At 41.0% G+C, this 12,968-nt stretch overlaps 1 protein-coding gene across 1 annotated transcript in view; it reads right to left on the bottom strand.

Moving 5' to 3' along the window:
* Positions 1-12,968, bottom strand: part of FARSB (phenylalanyl-tRNA synthetase subunit beta) — a 72,342-nt gene that overhangs the window by 12,562 nt on the left and 46,812 nt on the right. The window lies entirely within an intron of this gene.

Raw genomic sequence — 12,968 nt, forward strand, 5'->3', positions numbered from 1 at the left:
AATTTAAAAAGATATATTTTTTAAATCTGCAAGCATTAGTTATTAAGGCTCTCAGATGTATTGCTTGTTTAAAAAAGGGGGGGGAGGGGAGATGTTGGTCAGTGATTTTTTTAACGACATTTTAATTTCCTAAACCATAATAGATGGTAAGCTATTAGCTACTAAGCAGTGAGAGTTACTGTATCAAACTATACCTCTGGCTCAACGATACACAAGGAGGGAGCAAAACAGAGACTGAAAAAGGTGTTGGAATACAGAGGAATGACTTCATTATTAGTCCAAGAGGATAATACAAGTAAAAAACTCCAAAAAAAAACCCCACCAAAAAGCCCACAACCCCACAAATACATCACTGTAAACAAGTCCTTGGATGGGAAACCTGGTTATTAAGTTGCAAAGCGCTCTGAAAGGATGATGGGTATCAACATTTGCTCCAGCTCCTGTGTAAACAGGATCATACACAGAGTCCTCTGCTCTGATACATAATGCATTCTTGAAACAGTTACAAAATAAACCCAACATATAAATACACCATCAGCTAAAAGGTTTTTATCAATTCCCTAGTTATGGCATAAATATTTCCTTTTGGAATCTGAATCTTTTCGATACTACCTGATTAAGGTCTCACTCACCTCAATTTCTAATTACCCACCTCTACATATAAATACGACATTTATTTTAATGTTGGGAAAGACTGCTAATAGACCACAAAGGTTGGGCTGATTAAGGACACTATCACGCCAATCTTTGCTTGCAAATTTCTTGAAACCGTTCTCCAGAGTTGAACAACACAGGTTTTCTTTTCTTGAAAGGGTCCCACCCATTCATATACCTGCATGTTTTCTCCTGTACCTGGTTCAATGTAACTAATGGACTTCCAAAACTCATTTCATCTTTTAAAGATATCAGAGATAAAAGTTTGGATCTCTTGTACTCTTTCATGGATTCCAAAAAGCATTTACCATAAATTTAGGAAATTAAATAGTACCATTTAAAAAAAGAGCAATAATTGGAAAACAGCATGTATCAAAATCTACAAAGCAAATGGAAAAAGAAAAAGACTGGATCTATTCCTCAAATGTACTCAGGATAAATTACAGAGAGGTTTAAATGTAAAATGATGAAACACTTATGCACTAAAGGAAGCATGGAGAATTCCTCCCTCATCACAGAATGGAAGAAACTTTATGACTCAAAATCCAGAAGCAGTAAGGGAAAAGACTGGGAAGTTTTATTACATAAAAATCTACATGGCAAAAAAAAAATAATAATAATAATAATTTAAAAACTTATAAAAAATAGTTGGATGTACATCACAAAGGGTTAGTATTCCTAAATGCGTAAGTTTCTAAAAAGAGGGAAGAGCAACATACCTAAAGAAAAAATAAGCAAGACCTATGAACAGAAGTTCACAAAAGTAGGTAAAAATGTCCTGAATCATGAAAATACGTTTACTCGCTCACAAGAATAAGCCAGCTACAACTACAGTAGACACCCCTTTCCTCCTGAAAGATTGCCCCTCAAAGGGGGAAGTCTGACAAGCCTGTGAACAAGGTTCAGGAAAAAAGGTCTTCTCATCTGCTTCTGGGTTTGTATGATGTTAGGACATAAGTCCTCCAGAGGGGTGTTTGCCACTATCTAATAAAAGTATGAATTTATCCTTTGTCCCAGTAATCCCAAACTTCTAGGAATCTTTCCCAAAGAAACACTAGCAAAAACACCAAATAACATATGCAGAGACATTCTTCATGGCATTATCTGCAGAAGCAAAAGACTGGAAACAGCCTAGCTACGTCCACTGATAGGGAATTGGTTGAGTAAACTGTGGCACTCCAGTACAGCACTCTGCAAACATCATAAAGAGAGAGAGAGACAGATCTCCATATAAGGCTGCAGGGTGATCTCCAATGTAGATTAAGTTAAAAAAAAAAAAAAAAAAAAAAGTACAGAACAGTATGTAAAGAAAGTATCGACTCCCCAGTTGAGAACATGGAGAACACAGACACACATTTAAAAAAAACCACAGAAAGATAACTGAAACTAATCATAACCTATACAGGCAGTGAGGGAACAGTGTGATCGGAACAGAAACGAAAGCTGGAATTCTTGAAATATACTTCATTTTGTAAGTTATATCCTAAGTACAAAGAAAACTGCAGATAACATTTAAATTGTTTTAATAATCATACGGATGTCATTTTGAAAAACAGAGCGAGCAAATAACTTCATCAGGAACCAAGATTTTCAAGGTAAAGGAAAGAGCTATAAATATAAAGTCAAGTATAGTAAGTAAAAATCCTCTAATTCTAAGTTGGAAATATCCATATGACTCAATGTTTTCTTGTTTAAAAGAAAAAAAAAACAAAAACAAATGAACGGTTTCCCCAGCCCTGCACACCAAAGTCCCAGAAGCAACAACTTCTTCGGTAGCAGTAAGCAACCTCGGCACCCAGACTGCGATCTAAATTTGATTTCTCACTAAAAGGAACCAGGGCCACTTGGCTATATACCTGCTTCCAGGTCTGACACAGAACATATATATGAGCCCAAAAATGTTTTCTACATTAATGCCAGCTTTAGAAAAAGCTCCATTGTATACAACCATTTTCCCTCCCCGCCCACCTTCATTTTAATAAGAACCTCCTGACAAAGGTTTCTTAAGACTTAAAAGTCTTTCCGCCTACTTTTCCAGGACAATTCAGCCCTAAAGAGGCTAAAGAAGGCAGAAATCCCCACCCTAGGGACTGTGTGTCCCCCAGATCAAGAAAGAGAGAGTCAGCATGGAGTGTCAGAGCCTAAGGGGGTGGAGAGGACATGCACAGCTGAGCAGAGGACAGCCCTGAGGAGGCACAGCAAACATGCAGGGGAAAGACGGAGTCTGGTTACAAACAAGGGCACTGATCCAGTAAGTAAATAAGTTAGGAATAATGCGAGCCAGGTTGAAGAGATACACAAACACGGAACAACAGAAAACTGGAATGAACCCTGAATGTCTGGGCTGGAATGGGAGCACTGCTATAGACTCATGGTCTTAGAAAACACACACACACATACACACACACAAAGAAAATGTATGTGTGTGCAAAATGTATGTGTATTATACACATGCAAATAACTCTCACCTCCAACAGCAATAAACACACCCTAAATCTTGGCTTTTACACGACATTCCCTAATAAATAGAACCAGGATGGAGAAATGGGGCAATGGAAAGTTCCAGATAAGACTGGGAATATTTTCTTGTGCCCAAAGCAAGCGAATGCTAATAAAGAATAGGAACATGTTAAAAGGACACAGAAGCCAGCTTGAAGGAACTCTCACTGGCCAAATTGGGGACAATGTAAGCAACTCAATTATTATAATGGATTAAAATACTGAATAAGAAATAGTCCATACTGATAGAAATAGGAAGATACATTCGGAGCAGAACATTTAAATAATTTCAAAGTTCTTCCTACAAATGTTTATTATAATAGAGAAAGGAATAACTTTATAGTAGTAAAACCTAGTACATACACATCCTGTAACGGTTAAAGTGAACACCATCAGTTATGAAATAAATGGAAACTGGGCCACTTGAGAAGACAGCATTATTTCTGTTACATTCCGCCAAATCCGAATCTAACATAAGGAAACCCCAGACAACCCAAAATCGAGGGATGCACTACAGAATAACTGGCCTGTAATCTTCAAAAGTGAGATGGTCATAAACGTCAAGTAAAGACTATTCTAGAACCCTCCAAAAAGAGACTAGAGAATCATGGCAGCTAAAGACAACACGAGTCTCGGATGTAAAAGATAATAAAACTTGCATAGGGTCTCAGGATTAGATGGTGGTTAGCATTAAGATGAATGGGATTTTCCTGATTTTGATGATTACATTGTCGTTATACAGGACAATGTCCTTGTTTGAAGGAAATACATACTGAAGTACTCTGGAGTATTGGGTCATTAGGTTAGTAACTTATGCTCCAACAGTTCAGGAAAGGTTCTTTGTACTGTACTTGCATTTTTTTCTTTTTTGAGAGAGAGAGAGAGAGAGAGAGAGAGAGAGAGCGAGAAAGGGCACGCACGAGCAGCAAGGGAAGAGCAGAGACAGAGGGAGAAAGAGAATCCCAAGGAGGCTCTTTGCTGTCAGGAGCCTCCTCCTTGGGGAGGCTCCTCCTGGGGGTGGCTCCTCCTTGGGGAGCCGATATGGGGCTTGACTGTGGCATCATGACCTGAGCGGTAATCAAGAGTCAGATGCTTAACCAACTGAGCCACCCAGGCGTCCCTGTACTTGCATTTTTAAAATAGCTTGTGACAACTTCAAAATTTTGGAAACAAAATGGGGTTTAAGTTATAGGAGTGTCCTGAAGGGAGCTTTCATCAAATTCTCAAAAACAAAACAAACAACAACAAAAATTACCACCCCAGTTCTGTACTTTGAAACAAAAGGAAATACTAAATATGAATACATCAAAAGGAAATGAACATTTTGAAGACAGGTAAATTCAATAAACTTATATGCTTAAACATATCTACTGCAAAAGCAGTAAGAGCTGTTAGTGGTTTTAAAGAACTCAATGATTCCCTTAACCAACGCCTTTCAAAGCTGCTCCAACGGGCAGGGTGGTTTCCTCAAGATCTGTCCACCTATTTATCTAAATACATGCATCCATGTTTTGTTCTCTATCACAGTATTTCCTACTGTTTTGGGAAATGCAACACCTTATTTCATTTTGTTCCCTTACCCTGACAAAATATTAGAGCTCATCCATTATTTTAAGTGACTAATTGTGTTGAAGGATTTATCAGACTAAAACAAAAGTCACTGCCAATCCTATATTAACTCATCTCATGAACTTTTCAACTTACCGAAGAAACCTTAAGAAATACGAGCCGAATCGATGTTTTGGCGGATTTGCCTTTCAAGTCAGTGTTGATGAGAAAGACTTCACGTCGCGGTCCCCACAAGCCTGAGACACCATTAGGTACCTGGTCTTCCTGAACAAGTAGAACTGGATGACACCCAAAGCCTGACATCTCATCGCGGATTCAGGAGAAGCTGGATCCACAGCTACTCATTTCTTACACCCACAAAGTAGCTCTCCATGTGACAGGAAGACTTCTGTTACTAAACCTTCACTTTAGCTATTCCTGGGGTGCCTGGGTGGCTCAGTCGGTTAAGCGTCTGACTCTTGGTTTCGGCTCAGGTCATGATCTCACAGTTTTGTGAGTTTGAGCCCTTCACTGGGCTCCACACTGACAGCACAGAGCCTGCTTGGGGTTCTCTCTCTCCCCCTCTCTCTCTGCCTCTTCCCCACTCACGCTGTCTGTGTATCTCTCAAAATAAATAAACTTTAAAATGAAATAAAATCTTAGCTACTCCTAACCACGGCACCAGAAAGAGCAGCATGTGAAACAACACTGTACAGAGTGAGACTATCTACTCATAGTCACTACAGAATTCATGAACTTCCTGCTTCTCTAGAAAGGTGGGTTTCAAACTTATTTTTTCTACAGGGACCCTTTGTTCAAATTTTACTTGGAAGTATACAACTACAATGGGTTTGTTGTTTTATGGGAACCCAGAAGACATTTAAAAAAAATTTTTTTTAATGTTATTTTTGAGAGAGAGAGGGAGACAGCACACAAGTGGGGAAGGGGCAGAGAGAGAAGGAGACACAGAATCCCAAGCAGGCTCCAGATTCTGAGTTGTCAGTACAGGGCCCGAGCCCAATGTGGGGCTCGAACTTATGAGCTGTGAGATCATGACCTGAGCTGAAGTCAGACGCTTAACTGACTAAGCCACCTAGGCGCCCCCCAGAAGACATTTTTAAAAGCCACTCCTCTACAACATATTCCCCGGGAAGGGGCGGGCAATGTCTTCACTAGCTGTAAAAATGCCAACTGAAAATAAGTGCCAGTGGTTAGCAACAACACCTTCAAGGCAACAAGACACAAGTACGTCCATGAAACGAACATCCGTGAAGGTGACCGGAATGAGACCACAGCCTATGCTGATAGGAGAAGGGGTCATCAAAATTGAATTCAAAAGCCAAAAGTAAAGGGATACAACAACAGAGAAAGAAAAAATGAGAATGGTTTTACTAAGAGTTAATTTTAAAATGACTCAAGAGGTTAGCATGAAACTTGATTCTATGATCTTACAGCTGGATAGCACTCAATTCTGCCAAGGAGTTCAGACAAGTAGAAATTAAAATATAACTTGTAAGTTAGAGTTGATTTTATCTTTGAGAAAAGAAAATCCCAAATATCAATGGTTTAAAGAACACAGAAGTTTGTTTTGTATCAAACACAGAATTACGTGCTCCAGGGAAGGAGGCCTTTATTCTGAATGGCCATGTGGACAGCTGATGGCTGCACAGCAGCCCTACCTAGGGATTTATTCAATACGTTTTCCTTTTTATTAGCCACCCAGCCACCCACTCTTTTGATCTTCTGGATTGGCCACTCGGAGGGTTGGAATGTAGTTTGCCAGAACACATCATTCCCTAGGAACTCACAGGACGTTGTTCTCAACCAATACGCTGCAGCACACCCATGTGCCAAAACCAGGGTGCCACCAAAATGTAAAACTGTCTTACATGTACTGAGTAGTAAAAGTCACCCTAAAAATCCTCTAAACTTTCAGGGTCTGGGCCCTTCACGCAAGCTAAAACTGAACTTCTTCCGCATCTCTTTGTATTTGGGCCACAGCGTTTTCTACAGAACAGTGGAGGCCAGGATCTAGTTAGGAAGCAGGAAAAAAAGGAGTATAAGGTGGCAAATAAAGACAAATGGCTGAAGTGAACTCCAAAGAATGCATTCAGTTACAGTCTGCATGCTCAACAGGGGTGAAAACGAGCTCTTGGGGGCAGAAAGAGAGAGATGAAAAAAATCCTATGAATTACAGGGGCGCCTGGGTGGCTCGGCGGGTTGAGTGTCCGACCTTGGCACAGGTGGTGATCTCCCAGTTCGTGGGTTCGAGCCCATCAGGCTCACTGCTGTCAGCACGCAGCCCACTTCAGATCCTCTGTCCCCCTCTCTCTGCCCCTCCTCTGCTCGCACTCTATCAAAAATAAAACAAACATGAAAAAAAAAAAAAAAACCTACAATGGTCTGTGGCCCTCCAATGCTGAACCCAAACTGACCATCTTACTCCTCAGTATTCTGTCCCTCCCACTGGGTTGTCCTGGGCATCACGGGGGCAGCACCGACATGGAAGACAAAGCAGCCATGAGCAAAGTCAGACGGTGCTACAAAACCACGGCCACAGACGGCCAGGACTCTGCCTGCACGCACACGGGCCGCCATCAGCTGCCTGGAGGACATGACTGCTCACATCCGTCGCCAGGAGCTTCCGTGCGGCTCAGGCTTTGACGATTAAATAAAAAGTGTCCGATTCAGAAAGTCATTCAACACATCACTAATTACATCGTGTGCCAAAAAGAAAAAACAATAACCAGCCAGTTATTTTCTCTCAAGGAAAAGCTAAATTCACTAACAGTTAAGAAATTAGTTGCAGTTGTTTGACTTTTGGTGGAAAAAAAATGCTTTTAAACGACAAAATGTGATTGGCACATATAATTTGACACACAATTTACACAAGTAAATAAACATTAAAAGTTATTCAGTAGATACAGATTTTTTAATTTAACTTTTTAGTTATTTTTAACCCTGGGTTTTAAAGAGGTTTACACTTCTTTTTATGCACGAAGCATAGCTATACAGAGAGTACATAGATGTGGTGTATCTGTGGTGTCCATTTTCAGAGAGGGGCAATTAGAGGGAAAAAGTCTAAAACAGGTTTCGTAGGGGAAACAGAAACACTGTTAGGACATCTGTCAGGTGGGAAATGGAACTGAGTCATTCAAGTGAGATGTGGTGGGAGCACTCCAATTTGCCGAGTACTGAAACGTCAGGTAAGAACCAACCAACGCATGCACACACACACACACACGCATGCACGCATGCACGCAAAGTGAAAGGAACGTGAGTGGAGAGAACTTGGCCTGGTACATATGAGAGAGGGAGACAGAAACACTCACTCAAAACCACAGGGCCAAGTGAACCCCTCGATAACTGTGAAAGCTTCATACACACCGCGGCCCATGGTACGCTGCGGCTGTCCGCGTGGGGATCACGGCTGCCGCAATATTGGTTTGAGTCTTTTAATCCCTTCCAAGAAGGTAACAAAAATTGTATTTGAAGGCTTTCCTCAAACACGAAAAAGCAGACGAGCAAAGGAACAAGGGCTGTTTTTACACAGAGTGCTAAGGTCAGGAAGCTGAAAAACTTCTAAAACCTTTTCCAAAAGAGAAAACTTGATGCCTTAACAGAGTGATGCCTTTGTTGGTGGTAACTAAATGTGGACACATCATACGGATCCCCTTCTACTCTGGTCTAGGACACCTGTGTAAGTCAAACCATAAACGTACGCCGCTCCTTCAAAGGTTGTCCAACAGATACGCTTCCCACGTATTTGCAAGCTCGTGTTACACTGAAAGCCAGTGTGAAGATCAAGGGAACCTCACAGCTTCACCCGTGTATTTCAGCATCTGAAATCCTTCACAGGTGTCCTGAAAGAGGAAAAGGTCACGACCTACGGGCCAAGTCAATGATCATTAGGTGTCACTGTAACAGAAGGGATCTAAATAACCTCTGTAGCTACATATGGCTCAGGATTAAATGCACATATTACTTACAGTGATTTTTCATCTCACAAAATGAATTCTGAGCAGCATGAAAACTAGAATTGTTCAAAACTACATGTTGTAAAACCTGTCTCTCGGGGATCTTGTCTCAAGTTTAAACTGAGGTCTCCAGAAGAACTGTGAATAAAACCAAACTGAACCAGGTAACACATAAAAGGGGAAAAATACACACTAAAGTCAATGCAGCCAAACGCACACAAAGCCTGCCACCTCCTACAAGAAATAATTTTTGCCACTGATTTGCCCACTAACCACATAACTGTCCTAAACACAAAAACACTTGAGATTTTTTTTTTTCTTGCCCAGAAGTGGTTTCTGAAAAAGGATAAATGCAGTTTGACATACATAATTTAGTTTGCAACCAACCACGAAGAGGAGAAGCTTGGCAGGGTGGGGGTGGAGGTGGGAGGAGGGGTAGGCATGTGTGTGTGTGTGTGTGTGTGTGTGTGTGTGTATATATATATATATATATATATATATCTCCATGCTGTAACAATCTGATCAAACGCCATTAAAACAGCTGAATCCTTCTGAAACCCTCAAAAGGCTCTACAGTCTGCTGCAAAGTTAAAGGTTCTTTTTCTCCTCCTCCCACTTAGCTGACTTTACCCCATCATCACCTCACGTTCCTAAGCGCAAAGATGCTCGGCAAATGAAAACTCAGTAACACCCTGACTTCTAACTCTGGCTGCAGTCCTTCTGCAGAGACTCCTCAGGCTGCAGAGGGCTGTCGCCTTCATAATAAACAAGGTTACGCTGCAATGTCAACAGAACACTTTGGGGTCAGTGCAGCAATCCGTCAGTCAAGCTTCCAGATTTCTCTCACAGTGGACAGGGCCGCATTTATCAGAGGGGAATCAAGTTTTGTTCCACTCATCACTACCACCAAACAGCACAGCACAGGAGGAACTCGGTGGTGCTCATTACCAAAGACAGAAGAAACCGGGCGTAACTGCCAATGGGCTGACGTTAGCAGGAACCTCTGGTGAAGAGACTTAGCTCAAATATAAACACCAAGTCACTAGGGATTTTTAATTATTAAAGAGTAAACCATATGCTAGAGTAACAGAAGACAACTCCGTAATCAAGAATGGCAGGAAATGGTAGTTCTTAATCTGTTTCTATTCTTTGACACTCTGAAGACCTTTTCCTTCCAGAAAAAGTTATATGCAAACTAACAATAAATTGGTAACAATGATGTAGCTAAACACACTCCAACTACCAAATTCCAGTGTTTACATAGCTACTTAGGAGATATATATACGTATATCTATATGATATATATACAATATACATGTGAAGTTTTAGATGAATACCAGCTTTGCTCCGGACTTGTTTTGACAAACCACTTACTTTAAGTGTCGATTTCTTTAACCGTAAAAAAAATGTCATTAATCAAAATAGACTTAGAAATGCCTATGAGAAATGAGGAACTATTATTTATAATGACAGTAATTCTCTTTGGTTTGATGGCTCTTACAGAAAGCACTCAGAAAAAAAGATGTGGCCAATGCTGGTGATAGGGGCAGTAGAAGTAAATACCCTGCTTTGTTTTTCTGTACCCCCCAAATAGCCAGTTTAGATATAATGAAACATGTACTGGTCCAGGCCACCCGTATGTATAAAGAAGTTGTACCAAAGCTTTTCAAATTTATAAATCTAGGACATCTCATAGACGTCAAAACTTTAAGACATTACAATATTCTACTATGAAAGCCTAAATAAATTTAAAAGGAAACAGAATATTGACTCTGTCCTCATCCTAAATCAAAACCATAGTAACAACTTGGTCTAAAAAAGTGAATGTCAAGACCTATAACCACATCAGAAGGTACAGCTTATGAAGGCATTTTCTAATTAAAAACAAAACACAACACAACAGACATCTTTGCATTACGGAGATTAAGTACTAAATATTACATATTTTAGCACCAAAAATAATAAAAGGATTTAAATACTATCCTAGGTTTAGAATTATAAAAATCTGACTTTTAAAAAGATCAACACAGATTCGCTTTTTCTATAAATGGTTCCAAGCAACACATACCATGATATTTTCCAAATGCTAAATGTTGTAGCTCCTCCCTTTCAGAAGTGTCTTAAATCAGTCTTCTTGAAATAGCTATGGCCAACACTGAAGTTCAAGTTTTAAGTCAACACCCTCACTACTGTCGTATAGTGTATACTGTGATATGGAATCCACACTATTCGACTTTCCAACCATTCTCTACCCCTTACTCTGTGCCACCCAATCTCCATGTTGCTGCCAGATTAATCCCTCTCAAGTACAGGTCTAAATCATATCACTTACTTGAAAAGAGGGAGAGGGGGAGGGGGAGGGGGAGGGGAGGGGGAGGGGGAGGGGAGGGGGAGGGGGAGGGGGAGGGGAGGGGGAGGGGGAGGGAGAGGGAGAGGGAGAGGGAGAGGGAGAGGGAGAGGGAGAGGGAGAGGGAGAGGGAGAGGGAGAGGGAGAGGGAGAGGGAGAGGGAGAGGGAGAGGGAGAGGGAGAGAAGAAGCTTCAGTATTTTTTCTCCTGATTAGCTAAAATCCCTAGCATTATTCTAGCATTCAGGACTCTCAAATATAGTCCTAAGCTTCTTCCTCACCCTATAGTCAAACCAAACTGCACTAGGCCATGCTTCCCATCGTATTTTGTCTTGGCTCATGTAGCTCGTCTTGCTTCCCTATTCCTTCCTTCACAGGCCCATCCAACTTCCCAGAAGCTCAGTAATGCTTTGCTGGATGCCCTCAGGTGCACAGTTTCCCCCTGTGGAAACCTCAAGGCTCCCGTCGGACGCAGTGGCCTGGTGTGAGAGCTGGAATGTAATGCTCTTCCCCCTACAGGTTCCAGGATAGTGGGGCCTGTCCTACTTACCCTTGTCATCTTGAAACCTGCCTCATGACTGGGAACTCAGATTCCTTCGAAAAATAAATGTCTAAGGAGATTACTGAGGCCAGAGAAGCATCATATTAAAATGTCGGTTTATGGTTTATAGAAATATCATTAATATAAAAGTGTCCCATCCATAACAGATTATGTTCCAATTCACCATTTCAGTTCTTTGCAATCTTACAAGAAAAGAACATTAGGCCTCATATACATAGCATAATCTGTTTCAGAGAACTGGTTTTTATCCATCCAGTTAATTTATTTTTGAAAGGAAGTTTCTGAGTGAGTCTTTAGAAGGTAAAGAAGATACCAGCTTTCAGGTTGCTATTAACTTGGTTGACCCTATCTTAAAGAACTCTAGAAGAGCAAACTGGTGAATGCATGAGTAAAGGCACTGAGAAGGTGGGCAACTTGGGCCTGTGGACGGAACACTGGGCGGCAGGAGCCCTGGGTTCTGCACGTGACGTGCAGCCCAGCTCATTCAACTTGTCTACGTCTGGCTCCTTCACTTGAGAAACAAGGGAATTGGATTTGCTGAACTCCAAGATCCAGTTCTAACACTCCACACTTCTAGAGGGGTAACACATGACTTCCTGGGTAATTTCTAATGAGAAATGTGGCAGAAAACAGTAACTCCCTGCCATATTTAATCTCTCAATTTCGTGGGAAAAAAAAAAAAAGAAAACCAAAGAAGAAAAAAAACTTCACAATCAACCTAAAAAGGCCCACATGTTTCAGGGTTATTGCATTTTCAAAGAAATCTTCAAGTTAAAAAAAAAAATTTAAGACAAACCACCCACAAAAAAATCTATGAGGACTACGAAAAATAAATCTAAGAAAAACAAAAATATGCCCTCCAAAAGACCTCATATCACTAGTAACTGCTAAGTAACACTTTAAAAAAAAAATGAATGTTCTGTTAGACATTTAAGATGCCTAACAGTTAAAAAAAAACTGTCAGGCAGGCAGTAGGAAGGAGTGGTATAAAATATTTCCTTTCAAGTTGTTTCTGGATCTCTAGTCTAACAAAATAAACTCAGGTTCCAACTACAGGGAAACGAAATGTAAAAACTTCAGCATCCCCGGCACAGCGAGAAGCCAGCACCCCAGGAAACGTGCTCCGTCCTGTCAGCCTAACTGAAACCCTCCAACAGATGTCGCTGCACGGGCTTTCATACAGGAGGATCCGTGTTGTTCCTCAGTCAACCTCACGACTTGATTAACGTGAAGCCTCTCAGGATAACTTTCCAGGTTTTTCTTTTGCCTTAAAGGCTTCAGACAGGCGGATTTGAATGTGAATCCTCAGTTTAGGTCCTCTCAGCTTCCAGTTTGGACTTCTGAGTTCAGAAGTGCCACCACGGTGCTGGTGGCTTGACCGT

This window comes from Leopardus geoffroyi, chromosome C1, assembly GCF_018350155.1.
Source record: "Leopardus geoffroyi isolate Oge1 chromosome C1, O.geoffroyi_Oge1_pat1.0, whole genome shotgun sequence".
NCBI lineage: Eukaryota > Metazoa > Chordata > Mammalia > Carnivora > Felidae > Leopardus > Leopardus geoffroyi.